Raw genomic sequence first — 16,477 nt, 5'->3', positions numbered from 1 at the left:
CCCATCCCCTGCCACAGGCAGGGACACCTTCCACTATCCCAGGTTTCTCCAAGCCCCATCCAACCTGGAAATACACACCAGAGCCAAGTCCTGGGAGCACTGGGAACTCCAGCTTGGCTCAGACACTTGAGTTACTCAGGGAAAGGAAAAAGCTCATCCCAGCAGATTTACACCCAAGTGATGCTCCTAGCAGTAATTCCTGGACTGAGGAATTAGAGCTGCTGTTACAGGGTGACAAAAGGATGTTGCTAAGATCTTGAAATGCAAGCACAATCCTTAATCTGTATTATAACGTAAAGCAGACTAAGAAAAATATTTGGGATCCTCTGATATTCCCGCTGCTGCTGAAGCTGCTACCCAGTGTAGGTATTAGGGATGTGCAGCAGCTTCCATATTTATTTATTTTTTAAGATGTCAGAAAAAAAAATAAAAATAGAGCTTTGTGTACCCAGAACATTTAATGCAAGAGATTGAAAAGAACAGTATCATATCCAATGTCACTGTGGAATAATTTTGGCTGAAAGGCATTTCTGGAGGGATGTTGTGCACAGGAACACTTAAAAAAGGCAAGATTTGTACAGAAATATTCATGGAGACTTGCATGTTGTGATAAATCAATACTTATTGCAGTAAGTTTCATTAGACATATTTGAAGGTCATATTATATGTCATTAGACATATTTGAAGGTCTTAGAGGTTCAGGATTTATTCTCAAAAGTGCAGGGGTGAAGTTACAAGATCCTTTACAAAGTTATTTTACCTATTTTCCAACATAAATACCTAAATATTCCCTGCTCAGTATTGTATCAACAGTGCCATGGCCTATACAGGTCTTGTTATGGACAATATAAAATTTTGGTGGGATGGGATGTCCCTGAAGTCACAGCAACCTCCCAGAATTTTAGCAAAATTAAGGCTTCTCCTGCCCTGGTTCTGTTTACATCTCCCAGCTGGATCCATACGGTTCTATACATCAAATGTGCACAATCAGCTCTTTCCTGTCTTCACATTTTCACAAAATTATTCTTTTTTTTTTTTTTTGCTGAAAACACTTAGCTATATTTCTGTGCTCAAGGCAGGCTTTTTCTGCTTATTCTAAAATCTGCTACAACTCAACAAGAGATGAGAGAAATTCATTCCCCAGAATGTGTTCACAATTCCTCTACCCAAAACACTTCCTAGGACTCAAAATCAGAATGAAGTATTCCAATTTTATCCAAGTTTGCCAATTCTTATAGATTTGTTTAGAAAGCTGTAATCCCCAGGAAACCAACAGAAAATTGGGGAAGAAAAAAATCAAAGAGGGAAATCATGGGAAATGACAAACTTGGGTCACATCGTGCTCTAAGGGAACTATTGCAAATGTGGAGTCTGGACTCAAAGCATCTCTGGTGAGATTGGAGAGTTGGGATAGAGAACAGGGAAGCTGCTGAGCCAGCAAGGGAATGTGAGTGTGCACCCACACGTGTTCACAGGGCTAACTGAGACATGGCGAAGTGTGGACTGTGTTTTATCAGAAATTAATGTGCTCTGGTGGTGTTCTTCATTAATATCACAGAATCTCAGGGTGATTTAGGTTGGAAAACACCTTTGGGGTCATCGAATACAGCCTGGGCCCAATCCTCACTTGGTCCCCAGCCCAGAGCTCCAAGTGCCACCTCCAGGAGTTCACTGAACACTCCAGGCATGGGCACTCCAAACCTCCCTGGACAGCCCCTGCCAAGGCCTGAGCTCCCTTTCCATGGGGAAATTCCTGCAGGTGTCCACCCTGAGCCTCCCCTGGCCCAGCTGAGGCCGTTCCCTCTCCTCCTGTCCCTGTTCCCTGGCAGCAGAGCCCGACCCCCCCGGCTGTCCCCTCCTGCCAGGGACTTGTGCAGAGCCACAAGGGCCCCCTGAGCCTCCTTTGCTCCAGGCTGAGCCCCTTTCCAGCTCCCTCAGCTGCTCCTGGGGCTCCAGACCCTTCCCCAGCTCTGTTCCCTTCCCTGGACATGCTCCAGCCCCCCCATGTCCTTCTTGTCATGATGAACCCAAAACTGACCCCGGGATTGGAAGTGCAGCCTCAGCAGCACCAAGAACAGAGGGACAATCGCTGCCCTGGGCCTGCTGGAGCCTGTTCCTGGTCCAAGCCAGGATCAGCCATTGGTCCCTTGGCCACCTGGGCACACCTGGGCTCGTGTCCAGCCGCTGTCAGCAGCACCCCCAGGTCCTTTTGCAGCTTTCCAGCCACTGTGCCCCTGGCCTGGAGTGTTCCATGGGGATATGCTGCGGTGACGGAAAGCCTGGAGCTTTCCAGAGAAACGGCCCTGAGAAGGGCTGGGCCGGAGCACGTGAGCAGCTTCGAGCAGTCGAGTGATTCCAGCTCAGGCTCAGCAGTAGTTGAGTGATTCCAGCTCAGGCTCAGCAGTAGTTGAGTGATTCCAGCTCAGCTCAGCTCAGCTCAGCGGAGGTGGGCAGGTGACATGGGAAGAAGGGACGAGCAAGCTGGTCCAGCGTTCCACCAAGGCAAAGCCTTTATTCAAGCAGAGGTTTTGCGAAGGGTGCCGGCAACAGCGAATCCGCTGAACAGGGGAAACCCGGGGTATTTATGGGGAAGGAGAGGGGCGGGGGGAGCCTGAGATACATGTATCGGGGTGGGACAGCAGGGGGGAACACCAATGGGGCACAACTGTTTAACATATCTATCTCAAAGAGCCCTGGGAGCGACACATTGTCCCTCTCTGAGTGCAAGGTGTCTTGCTTCCAGGGGAGAGCCAGGATCTCGGGCTCGCTGGGCTCCTCCCAACCCACAGGGTTGTTGTCACCAGACTGAGCTGGTCATTGTGACCATTCTGGAAGCTGCACCCGGGGCCACCACTGTCCCAGACAGCAGGAGCTGGGTCCTCCATAGACACAGAGCTGGTTCCAGAGCCATGGACCCGACAGCAGGTGAAAGCCAAGGCCAGGCCGTGTGGGATCAGTGCCTGAGTCACCCAGAAGGAGAGCAGGTTTATGGGCTGTCACGTACCCTCCTCCTGCCACTCCATGGCTATGTAGGACACACAGCCTCTGGGGAGGCTCCAGTGCTGATAAAGCGTTCCTGATTCACTGAGGGTTGTGCTGCAACGTGTTCCTTGGCAGATGGATAATCTGGGCCGAATCCTGCACCCGGGGATACCCAGCACACCTCTACATGACTTCACTGAGCCTCTGGATCTTGCTGAGCCAGGCAGGCAGCGTGACCATGGAGTCTGTGAGTGCTGGAATGGGCTCCTGAGTGCCCCAGGTGTCTGTGACAAGCCGTGCTGGGCTCTCACACACACACAGGACGTGGGGACAGTGGGGCTTCAGCCACCACTGCACCCCTTCATTGTGACAAGAAGCATGTGGCCATCCCAGCACTGGGAAAGGCACAAGGGAAAGGATGGGATCAGCAGCTCCTCAGTGTGTGGAATTGGGGTTTTTAAGTTAAAGATCGCTGTGCAAGGCAGATTTCAGCTTCTGCTTGTGGCACTGAGCATTTACCATGAATCCGCCCCCAAATCCCATCCTTGAGGGAAGCCACATCCCAGCTGCACGTGTTCAGTGCAAATGAAATGCAAATGATTAAAAACCCTTTCCTAAGGAATCAGAGAATCATTAGGGTTGGAAAAGACCCAAGATCATTGAGTCCAACTGCTAAAGGAGACCCTCCCCTTCCATCCCCCTACCATCTGCACGAATCGATGTCCTGTCCCTTGCTGGGGAAAGGAACTGATCTTATTTCCAGTTCTTCCTCCTGCAGAGCAAGGGGAGAAGGTGACACAGTTTGGAGATCGAGCTGGGGCACAAGGCAGTGCCTTGGGCATTGTTGGAGCACCCTAGAAGATGCTCTAAACCGGGAGGGGTGATGTTTTTTCTGCAATGAGCTGCTCTAAAAATCTGACTTGCTATTAAAATAATAATTAAAAATAATAATTAAAAATAAAAAATAAAACTAAAATAATAATAATAAAAAAATAGTTTAATGCTACAAAGAAATTCTTCACCTGGTAAAAGACTGCTCCGAAACACCAAGAGCCTTGGTTTAGCTATTTTTTGGGAAATGTCCCCCAAACTGTGACCCCTAAGCACTGATTAAATCCATTCATGTGACAGTTCAAGTGCTCTGGGCTTTCCCACTGGTTGGGTGTTGGTACAAAACAGATTTACCAGGAATGTTTCCCTTTGTGTTTAATATGAAAAAGCTTCTTGCCCTGCAATTCCCACATCAAGCCTGGCTTACAGCAGAGCTGGAGGAGCTCTTCAATATTACACCTCATCTCAGTGCAAAATTTCCATTACTTTTTCCATTCTCTCTTTATTCCATGGCTGAGTTTATTTTGCTACATCTTACAAATATTCCCGTAGAGAGACAGACTTTGAACTTTGAATTTTAGGGCTTCAGCTCAAAACATGATGGAAACAGAGCCACAGTTTAAAGGGGAGAAGAGGAGGAGCATCTCCCTGCCAAGTATTTTAGCACTTGAGACTCCTGGGTACAGACACACAGCTTAGCCCAGCTTCGTATTAATTCTTTTTGAGATGCAGAGTTTGACTGAAAAATGCAATTTTGCTTAAGAAGAAAACTTTATCTCCATGAGCCAGCAAGGGAGAGGCTGTACCAGAGCCATTGGCACATCCTGGAGCAGACACAGCCATTCATCTCAGTCACCTGAGGACAAATGTGTCTCTTACCCTATTTTAACACCAGCTGGGCCCAAGTGGCAGAAAGACAGAACAAAGCTGTTGATTTAATTTCTATTTGTCTCCTTCAGTTTTGCTGGATGCTGAGCCCATTACTTTGGATACATCCCATGAAGCTGCTGCTGCTCTTCTTGGGAAGAGCTTCTGTGCATTATCCAAGCAGAGCAAGCTCAGCAGTGACCAAATCCTTTCTGGTTCTTGCACTAATCCCCCCGTCTCTCCATTTTACCTAATAATCTCTGTGTTTCCCTATTTATACTGCTCTGCTGACCTCCACCTAGGCAAAATCTGCTGCTCTCCCCATCTAGGAAAGCAGGGACTAGCTTGTGAATTTTTCAGTTGTGTAGGTGAGTTAAAAAAACTGGTTTCACATTCACAGCCTCATCTGTTCCTTACTTTTTTCCCATTGTTTCGGTTTTCAGGGACTGACAATTGTGTGAGCTGTGAGGTTTGGGGGCAAAACTACTCCTCAGCTCCCAGTCCCATGGGCAGAGGTAGACACCCAGGAGCCATGCCAGGGATGAAATGAAGAGCTGAGGACCCCCTGGGTGACCATTTTGTTCCTTGTCTCAGCCTGACCCAACCATAAATACATGAGGATAAAATGATTAAAAAAAAAAGGCCTGGTTTTAGCCACTGCTGGGAGAGGTGGGAAGGCTCATATCAGAGGATTGAAGAGCAATCCTTGTGAGTCCCTGGAGCTCAGCCAAGAGTCACGAGCTCAGCCAGGAAACCTGCTGCCCGCAGTTATTAGCTCTGCTGAAATACAGATGCTGCAGGATCCAGCTCTGCCTCACTGAGTGGGAATCCTGTCCCTGGGGAGGCTGGGAAAGCACACAGCCACCCAGCCTCCCCCCTTCACCTGCACTTCAGACACCCACGCACAACCCTTCCTCCTCCTCCTCCTCCTCCTCCAGAGCCCAGCGCTCCGCTCCTGCTCATGTGCTGGAAGGGGGTGACGAGCACAGAGGTGTTTTCCACAGGGCAGAAAACCTCCCAGGCTGTGCCAAGTCTTCCCCCAGACACCTTCAGCTGCCAGCCAGACTCTCACAGAGCTGCGTGTATTAAAATCAGATGCAAATCTCTCCACTGCAGAAATATTTGACAGATACAAGCCTTTGTTCTTTCCCAGGCGTAATTGCAATTTGAGGAATGCTCTCATCTAAGAGAAATGTCTGTTTAACCTCTGTGCTATCTAGAGCTGGTTAAACTCCACGTGCCCATCTGCAGTAGCTGATAGGGAAGCACTGAAGGAAGCTGATAGCATCTTTCATTTCTCCTCGGTAACCCCACGGCCAGCCTGCTGCCAGCCAGCTCATTTGCCATTGTACAAGCACCAGCTGCATCCTTCCAAGCCCTAACAACCCACTTTTCTATCTATTCAAAGTCTGTCATTTCCACCAACATCATTAACAACAAGATTTAGGACAAAATGTTTTGCACCTTGTTTTTTTTTGTTCATTTTATAGTCACAGCTGGGAGAAGGAGGTTTGTTTTTAGCTTTGCAAAGGAAGCTGCTAGGAGAATGACAAGCCTTTGTTCTTCCTAGGGTGCTTGGAGAATTGGCACTTCCAGAATTTAAGTCCTTAGGAGGCCATTCAGACTTGAGGCTGTTAAGAAAATTGATTAGAAATTCCATTAAGCAAGTTGAATGAACTGAATCTGGCACCGTTGATTACCAGCCCTGCTTGCCTCAAACTGACATTCCCAAAAGCCTGGCAGATCCAGCCTCCTTTATTTTATTTTTTTTTTTTGAGAAAAACCCTTTCTGCAGAGTTCAGCAATGCAGCTGAAGAGCCCTGACACAGAAACCCAGGGTCAAGCCTCAGATCTGGTCCCCACAGCTGTGATGTGTCTGTGACACTCAGGCAGCATCAGGCTCTGGCTGTGGCACAGCCTCCACCCAAACCCAATCACCCCTTCCCAGGCCCACAGAACATCCTGCAAACTCTCCAGAAATGCTGGAAACGGAAGGGCACTGAACAAACAAACCAACCCACCCTGCAACCCTCAGCAGAGTCTGGCACCAGGATGGACACAAGCCCTGAAGGGCACAAACTGACTCCAGCAGATAGCCCAAGCTCCTGCCATGGATCCCACACCAAGGACAGGCTGTCCCTCCTTGCCATGGTTCCTGCTGAGCACAAGAGGTGCCCATAACTGCTGGAAGCTTTTCTGGAGAGCCTGGAATGCGCTGCATCACCTCCAGCATCCAACATGTGTCTCTGAGGAGACACGAGGGCCTTTCATCAGTCCTGTGTACAGTGGGACAATTCTGGGGGGTGATGCTGGTAACCCCCACCAGGAGAGTGTCCCCTTCTCAACACCCAAAATCCCCACCTGGCTCTGCCACCTCCTGTGTCAGGTCCTGCCTACACACCTACTGAAAGGCCCCTTTTGTCCCAAAAAGCTTCAGCTGGAAGTGCTAACCTTCCTGGAGACATGGGAAATGGAGGCACAGGAGTTCCTGCAGCTCAGGAACTACAACCAGATCCCCCACATCTGACCTCAGTGTCCCTCAGTGACCACTAAACCCACAGCCCCTCCCAGCCCCACAGCTCATTTCAGTATCCTCAGCACAGGGATGGTGGAATTCTCCCCGTTTCCATCACTCATCCTGCAGCAGGATCTATTCCCAACTCCCAGCACCAGGCCAACACCCTCTCCCCAGGTGAGAGATGATGGGGGATGTGTGGCCTCTATTTCAAGGCGCTGCTGTGAGGCTGCTGTTTCACTGTTTTTCCAGCAGCTCAGTGGTGTGAACACAGTGTCAGGGATAAGGTGGGGATGGTTCCCCAGCCACACCCTTGGCTGTGCAGCAGGAGCAGCGCTCACATCTTCCAGCTGAGTCACCACCAACATGGGGAGAAAGCAGCCTTCCCTTCCCATCCACCCCATCCCACCCCATCCCATCCCACCCCATCCCTTGCCATCCCACCCAATGCCATGCTATGCCATCCCATCCATTCCATCCTCTCCATCCCATTGTGTTTCCTCCCTTCCCATCTCTTCCATCCCATCCCTCCCCATCTCATTCTCTTCTATCCCATCACATCCATCCATCCATCCATCCATCCATCCATCCATCCATCCATCCATCCCATCTCTTCCCTTCCCATCTTTCCCATCCCATCCCACCCCATCCCTCCATCTCTTCCTTTCCTATCTCTTCTATCCTCTTCCTTTCCATCCCATCCCACCCCATCCCACCCCATCCCACCCCATCCCACCCCATCCCATCCCATCCCATGGATCCCATGCCATGCCATGCCATGCCATGCCATGCCATGCCATGCCATGCCATGCCATGCCATCCCATCCCATCCCATCCCATCCCATCCCATCCCATCCCATCCCATCCCATCCCATCCCATGGATCCCATGCCATGCCATGCCATGCCATGCCATGCCATGCCATGCCATCCCATCCCATCCCATCCCATCCCATCCCATCCCATCTCTTCCCATCTATCCCACTATCCCATCTCACCCATTCCATCCCATCCCATTCCATTGTGCCCATGGTGTGGAGGAGAGGTTGGGATGGGGGAGCTGATGATGTCCTGGGGCTGAGACATTTGAGTGCCCAGTACGGAGCCAACCTCCGTCCCCTCTCTGTGTCACTGGTGCCTGGTGACAGTGACTTCCAGCACTCCCATGCGCCCACCTGAGAGCACCACGTGCCAGGCTGGAGCAGATCCCAGTGCCCAGCTCAGAGGTGACATCTCCCACCCTCATTCCAGTTTGCCTTCCTGCCCACCCTTCCCAATCCCACACCCGGAGGCGCAGCCGGATCCGCGGAGGGGAGCGACGTGCCCCCGCCAGCTGCCATGAACAGACACTTTGTGCCCAGCTCCTCCTGGAGCCTGTTCCAGTGTGCACTGGAAACACCAGGTATTTGTCTCTGGTGTTTGGGAGGGTTGTTGGTACAGAGGCAAAGCAGACAATGAACCCTCAGTGCTGCTTCAGGAAACTCCAAAATCCCATCCACAGGGACCTGAGCCCTGAGGCCTGAGCGGTGGCTGACGCTGGGCTGTTAAACAGGCTTGTATTTATTTTTTATAGTAATTCCTCCATTAAACCTGCAATGATTTTTGCTTCCAGAGACAGGAAAGTGAAAAAAGGGGATGTTGAACCTGCAAGGCCAGGCAGCCATCTCCACTGTTTTCCTAACCCTCATCAAAATAATCCTAAAAACAAGGAAAAGCTTGTTTTCCTGACAGGGAGGGATATACAAACGATTTGGCCCAGTGGAGAAAGCCCTGCACATTGGCCTGCCCCTGACAGCCAGGTAAAACCACATTTATGGGATTAGATCAGCTAATCCCTGATAAATGCAGTTTTGTTGCACCTTGTTTGGATTGAGAAAAGAACCTAGCATAAAAACCCAGACAAAAAGCAGAGTTGAGGTTATTTGGATCCCAACAGGGAGGATGGGGAATGGTAAACACTAAAATCCAGCAACGGATGGGAACACAAAACTGAGCCCAGGGGAGAATTCAAGGTAGAAGGAGGCAGCTGAGGGAAAGTTCCAGGGCTCCTGCTTTTACATTGGGTATGATTTTATGCTCGACTCTCTGACACCCTCCCCTAGGGAAAGAAAAAAGGATCTGAGTGCTTTGTTTTAGCTTGGGTTGGCCCCAAATCCTACCAGAAATAGGTTCAGATGAGGTTGTGGCATATAGCAAGGGAATTCCCCGCCCCTACATGGAAAACTTGGATGGGGACACCCAGCAGTGCTCAGTAGCTGCTGCTGGTGAGAAGGAAGGCAAGAACTTGTCCAATGCACCAGACACCCCAGGGATGGTTCCAGTCCCCCTCCATCACCTCCTGCTTTCTGCCATATCCCACCCTGCACTTCCCCCATAGGGAAACCCACAGCCAGGGATATTCCTTCCCATCAGAACACTGCAGCTCTCAAACTGGAATGAACCTGACACCATCCAGCACCGCCACAGCCACATGGAGAACATAAATCCCTTTTGCAGGCACGGCTGGACGTGTGTCAAGCCCCACGAGACCTCACCAGACAGTGCTTTCCTCTCAGCCCTGCAGCAGCTGATTCTCTTGCTTTAATGGGACTTGACAGGGTTATTTTTTCCCCCAGGTACACTGTTCTGTCTTTTCTGCTCTCTTCCTGGCTTTTGATGGCTGTGATGCTGTCAGCCTCATCCCATTTCACAGCAGGGGCTGATGTTTGGAAGGGATGCCCTGCTATACCAGGAACTGGGGGAGAGGTGGGGGGGCAGGAATTACATACGAGATGCTGATTTCTTCCTTTTAATTGCAAAAGAGGGATCAGGCTCTGGCTCCCACATTTCCCATAGGGTCAGTTCTTTACGAGGACTATGTATTTCCACAGATCTTTGCATAAGGACACCATGAATCACAATTACATCCACCAAAAAACCCACACCCTCCAGACTTTATTGCAAACCAGGGCGCTGGGTGGCTGCAGGGGACCCTGCGATACCCAGTGTTGTCACTGCAGAGGTTCAGGGTTACACCCAAGACCTGCACAGCTTGAGATTTACTTTGAGCAGAAACACCTCTCCCAGCTCCCATCCCCTTCTCCATGTCCTGTCTGAGCAGCAACAGCCTGGTGAGCTCAGGCTGAGCGTGCCAGATGGACGACCTTGAGGCGAGCAAGCACGGTTGGATTTAATGTGCTGAACAATCCCGTAGAAACCCTGGGCCCAGATCCTACATCTGCTCCAGCAGCCCAGCAGCGCCTGGAGCCGGAGCCTCCACGGGGTTCCCTGCATGGGGAATCCCAGCCTGACACCGATACCCAGCGTGGAGAGAGAAAACAGGAAATCTCACAATTCCTGTAAGAGCACCTTGGGGTTGTACTCTGGTAGCCTTGGAGGTGATGTACGTGACATGTGGAGCCACCAGCCAGCATCAAGGCCTTAAAACAGGGCTGGGCTGCTGCTTCTCGCTGACAGAGGCTCCGTGTTACACAGGAGGTTCACATATTTCTATATAGAATTTTAAAGTTTAATAAAAAGACAATTAGGAGATAAAGTATACAGATACAGCCAGGTGTGTCTGCATTCAGCCAAGGGAGCACACCTTACTAACAAAGGAATGTTCCTTAAAAACAGAACCCTACTACATATCCATAAATTCTCACACATATTCATCCATTATTCTTAAGTTTTTGATGCTCCTTTGTTTAGTTTTTACCTTGCCCCCTTCCCAATAGATCAATCTTCTTGGTGTCATGGGGTTTTCCACCCTCCGATAAGGATGAAATAAATCCTTCTCGTGGAGATCTTGGAGGACAAGATAATTTTTTGAATGCAGGGGGGTCTCTGACTATCTTTTCAGTCTCTGGGTTATATGAACAAAAAGTAGTTTGTGCTTTAATATCATGTTATAGCCTAACATATATGTGTATTATACCACTATTTCTAAATTGCATTATTAACAAAAATAAAAGAAGCTATATTAGTACAACAAAGTTTTCTAACCTTATACATAACATTCATTATAATATTTGCAAAAAGCCAGTAACATAATATGCACTTGTAACACAGGGGACACAGCTGGGCTCAGGTACGGCTGTGCAGCCTTACCCCACCTCACAGCAGCATCTGCAGACTCACAAACCACACCTGCAGCGCCAGGAGCACCCGAGCTCCTTTTCACACTCTGTGTGTACGTTTTCTAGTCCACTGCAGCAGGGCAGGGAAGTCCCAGGAACTCCGTGTCTGGCGTCCTTCCAGCGCGCCGGGGGACCTGTCGCGAAGGGAGGGCGATGGAGCTGCTGAGGCTGCCGAGCGTGGCAGGAGCCTTGATGCAAACCCCAGCGTGCTATCTTTAGAAGGAGCACATGCTCTGCTCAATTCCTTCTGCTCTATTTGCCACGTGAAACCCTTCCCGGTGCACGCTCACAGGACGTGGAGGGAGGAGGGGGCTCCCCGTGTCCCCGTGTCAGTGCTGACAAGTCCGGGAGCACCAAGCAGGTTGGCATTTAAGCTTTGACACCATAATGCCTCTCCTCCTGCTGGGGACTTCGTTGTCACACACCAAAAGGCACAGGAGAAGGTCACCCCAGTGGGGTGTGGAATGGAGCCACGTCCTGCACAGCCACTCTCACCACTTATGGTCAGCTCCAGGAGGGCTGGTGGAAGCCCTGGTGCAATAAGTGTCATGGAATCATGGAATGGTTTGAGTTGGAAAGGACTTAAAGATCATCCAGTGCCATCCCCTGACATGGGCAGGGACACTTTCTACTATCCCAGGTGGCTCCAAGCCCCATCCAACCTGATCTTGGACATTTCCAGGGATGGGGCAGCCACAGCTCCTCTGGGCAACCTGTGCCAGGGCCTCCCACCCTCACAGGGAAGAATTTTTTCCTAATATCCAATCTGACCCTACTCACTGTCAGTTTGAAGCCATTCCCCCTTGTCCTGTCACCCCAGACATCTGTAAATAATCTCTCTCTGCTTCTTCTAGGCTCCCTTCAGGTACTGAAAGGCCACCATTAGGTCACCCCAAAGCCTTTTCTTCTCCAGGATGAATATAAAGGAGAAATCATGGTCCAGCATCCAGACCCATCCAAGTCTGGCAGCTGAGGGCTTCCATCCTGTTAGATACTCACATTTATCAACCTTTTAATAACAGCTACACAAGTGTTCCCTGTGGAAGTCTATAGGGTCCCTGCAGGTAAGAAAGACACTTACCTGGAAAAGCACCTCATCTGCTTGGGGTGGGTGCTGTTATAAGTGAGGTTCTTCCAGCAAGTTTCTCCAGCCTTAATAGAGATGAATTTCAACACCCTCGAGCTGGGGTCCAACCTCCACTTCCTGGTGGGTGGTTTTCGTTGTTACACTCAGCTATAAATGGGTCAAAAAGGTATTGCCTGTCCAGAGTCTGTAGGAAAAGAGCTGATGGTTTCTGTGGGCTTTGGGAACTCAGCCTTCTACCTCACAGTTCTCCTGTGCCTCAGACAGTGGCTGGGTTTGCAAACCCAGAAGAAATCATTGCTCAGAGAAGCTTTGAGTTCAGACCAGCCAAAGGAACATCATTATTCCCCTTAGATTTCAGGAACTGCCAAACTTTATAGGAATCTGACCCCAAACCCCATGTCAGGAGTAAATAGCAATCATTTGCACCACTTGGGAAGGAGGACAGGGGAAAGAAATTCCTCTCTGGAGAGCCAAATTAAACCTTAGTGCAGCCACAAATGAGAAATGGGAGTGAAGAGACTGTCCCCACATGCTCCCATCTCTGAAAGTGTTCTCAGTCTGCCCCCACCTCTGGGGTTACAATCCAGCCAAACCATGTGAAGCAGAAAGAGAAATGTTTGGCAAGGAGTCGAGGCTGCTCTTCCGAGCTGCCAAACCTCATCAGAGCTGCCTGTGGGCAAAGCAGGGCTCTGCCACCTCTGTGCAGCGTTGAGCACAGCCACCCACCAGCCCCACCGTGGCTCCAGGGCAGCAGGAAAATATGCTGCCAGCCGAGGTGAGGAGAAAATGCTGGATACTGCTGGCTCTGGGAGCCAGGAGGCTCTCCCACGGCAGGATTCTGAACAGCAACCCCATTCTCTGTATTAAAACACACCACCATAAATAGAGAATGGGTCATTTATTGTCTTCAGTGAATTTAAGTGCAACTGATACTGCATTGGTGTGTGATTTCTCAAAGGGGTGACAAAGCTGTCACCCGTAATAACCTTGCCCACTGTGTGTGACAGCCACCCAAGGCAGGAGCACAGGGCCGGCCCTGCTTGGTGGGACTGGCGAGACAGCTCCAGCTCTGGGCCATTGCATCAGCACCGGGGATGCAATCACAGAGGTCATTGCTGCTCAGTGGTACTCAGTGCTGCTCATTGCTCCTCAGAGCGGCTCATTGCTGCTCAGTCCTGCACAGCATTCCTCAGAGCTCCTCAGTGTTCCTCAGAGCTCCTCAGTGTTCCTCAGAGCTCCTCAGAGCTCCTCAGTGCTCCTCAGAGCTCCTCAGAGCTCCTCAGTGCTCCTCAGAGCTCCTCAGAGCTCCTCAGTGTTCCCCAGTGCTCCTCAGAGCTCCTCAGTGTTTCTCAGTGTTCCTCAGAGCTCCTCAGTGTTCCTCAGAGCTCCTCAGAGCTCCTCAGTGTTCCTCAGAGCTCCTCAGTGTTCTTCAGAGCTCCTCAGAGCTCCTCAGTGTTCCCCAGTGCTCCTCAGAGCTCCTCAGAGCTCCTCAGTGTTCCCCAGAGCTCCTCAGTGTTCCTCAGTGTTCCTCAGTGTTCCTCAGAGCTCCTCAGTGTTCCTCAGTCTTCCTCAGTCTTCCTCAGAGCTCCTCAGTGTTCCTCAGAGCTCCTCAGTGTTCCTCAGTGTTCCTCAGAGCTCCTCAGAGCTCCTCAGTGTTCCTCAGAGCTCCTCAGTGCTCCTCAGAGCTCCTCAGAGCTCCTCAGTGTTCCCCAGTGTTCCCCAGTGCTCCTCAGTGCTCCTCAGTGTTCTTCAGTGTTCCTCAGAGCTCCTCAGTGTTCCTCAGAGCTGCTCAGTGTTCCTCAGTGCTCTTCAGTGTTCCCCAGTGCTCCTCGGTGTTCTTCAGTGTTCCTCAGAGCTCCTCAGTGTTCCTCAGTATTCCTCAGTGTTCCTCTGTGCTGCTCTGTGCTCCTCAGTGCTGCTCTGCGCACCAAGAGATGCCCAGCAGAGTCCAAATTCCTCTTCTGCAAGACTCCCTGCAAGGCACCAACCCCTGTTTGTTCTGCAGGGTTAAGCAAGGGGACATGGGGACCCTATGGGTGGACGCAGCATCCATCCTCAGTGCTGTCCTCTGCTCCCCCAAGTTGCACAAAGAAGGAGTGCAGGGGGCTGAGCTGTTCTCCTGGTCTTCAGGTACAAACCTGATACACCACATTTCTCACTGGAAGGGATGGGGGAAAGCACAGGGCTCTCTGCAGATATTCCTTTTTCATTTCCAAGAGGAAGAAGAACAAAAGAGCCCCAGCAGGCCCCAGCAGCAGCCAGCCAGCAGAGCCACCGGCCAGGCAGGCAATTAACACATTGTCACTGAACCAGGAGAACAGCCCTGATGGCTGGGACCGCCAGCAGCCTCTGGCCTCTTCTCTTTTGTTTGGGAGCCAAAGGAAAACAGAGGAAGGAGCCACCATCCTGTTGGCCAAGGGTCTGATTCCACTTGGATCAGCACCCACGCTGCCCCCTGCGCCAGGCTGCTGCGGATGGCAGGTGGCAGAGGCCAGGCTGCCAGGGGCTGAAGGAAAGCAAGGAGCTCTCCTCCGCCTCTGCTTTGCCAGGGGATCTTAGAAAAGGCCACTGTCATCCCAAAATGTCCAGATGTGCCTCCAGCCAAGCGGGGTTGCCCTGACATTTCTTGCGGCTTCCTCCACCCACCACAGAAATCCAAAGGGATAAAAATCAAAGTCTGGAGGAAGGAAGAGAAGAATCGCTTCTCAAGGCATTTCTACTAGAAATTGTTTAGGGAGTGCTGGTTTCCAAACTCTCCTGGCATTGAAAAGAGCAGCAGATCTGGGGTTCACCCAGTGCCAGCTGAACCTCTTCTTGTAGAAGACATCTGGACCCACTTTTTTTTTGGCCTTAATGCCACAATTTTGGTCCAACTGATACAGAAACTCAGGTTGGGAATGGGACTTCAAACTGTGATTTTCAGTCTCTGCAGGAATAAAGAGATTTTGGACAGTCTCACAGTGCCTGAGCACCATGTGGAGGCAGCATCAGGAGCAGGATGGGGGAATTCTCACACCAGACTGAGAGCTCTGACACCTTGCACAATAGCAGTAATAAAAATCAAAGAATTAAGAGCCATGAGGGAAGTGTGAAGCCCCTGAGACAGGAGAGGTCACAAGGCAAGGCTGTTTTTCAGATGGCACAGCAGTGAGTTTGGCTTCTTCTGCCAGAACTTGGCTGAAACAAGCAGGAAAATTCGAACAGGGGGGAAGGGGATGCTTCATTAAATATTCATAGGAAAATGCATTTTTCTCCCTCATAAATAACAAAAATGTGTTCCTCCTCAATTAATATGCATCACTACTAACTTGTCTAATGAAGCCAAGCTCAGTCTGAGGAACTCAATGCTAATGCTTTCTGTCAGCTACACGCACCAGCACTCACAGATTATTTTTCAGTCATTTTTTTCATGATTTTCCTCCCAAGGTGGGAGTTCCCAGCTTGTGTCTGTCCTGAAAAATGCGAGCCAAGGATCTAGAGACACAATAAGTAAGAAGGAGCATCACACTAGAGATACAATCGTGCTGTACCAGGCAGTGAAACCCAGCCCTGGTGGGTTGGGGTTTTTCCTTAATTAGAAATATAAGCAATCCCTCTTGCTGGCCTATATTTGGACTAGGATATTTAAAGAATTCCTTTTATTAAAAGAGGAAGACATGGAAATCCCCCGCAGAAGGAGGCTGACACTAGAAAATACAAAGATTATGGGGTGGTAACATGTACTTCATATTTCCCATTTTGCCAGCTATGGGGTGGATGATTAGAGGAAGAGGAGGAGGATGCTGAAGTCCAGATGCAAATCACCCCAAGGCAGAGCTAAGATCCACCTTGCAGCACTTGAGACGTTCCCAGAGAGGGACCCAGGGCACCAGACCTGAATGCAGATGGATTTTGTGGATTACAGGGCTGTTTTCTTGTAGGGAGACCTCAAGACAGATTGAGAGAACAAGGACTTGTAATGACAGACCAAGAGAGAAAGGTTTCAAACTGAAAGAAAGTAGATTTAGATTAGATGTTAGAAATTGTTCCCTGTGAGGGTGGGAGGGCCCTGGCACAGGTCTTCCAGAGAAGCTGTGGCT

Source organism: Cyanistes caeruleus, chromosome 24 (genome assembly GCF_971803275.1).
Source record: "Cyanistes caeruleus chromosome 24, bCyaCae1.hap1.1, whole genome shotgun sequence".
Classification (NCBI taxonomy): domain Eukaryota; kingdom Metazoa; phylum Chordata; class Aves; order Passeriformes; family Paridae; genus Cyanistes; species Cyanistes caeruleus.
Note: the sequence above shows the minus strand (reverse complement) of the source record.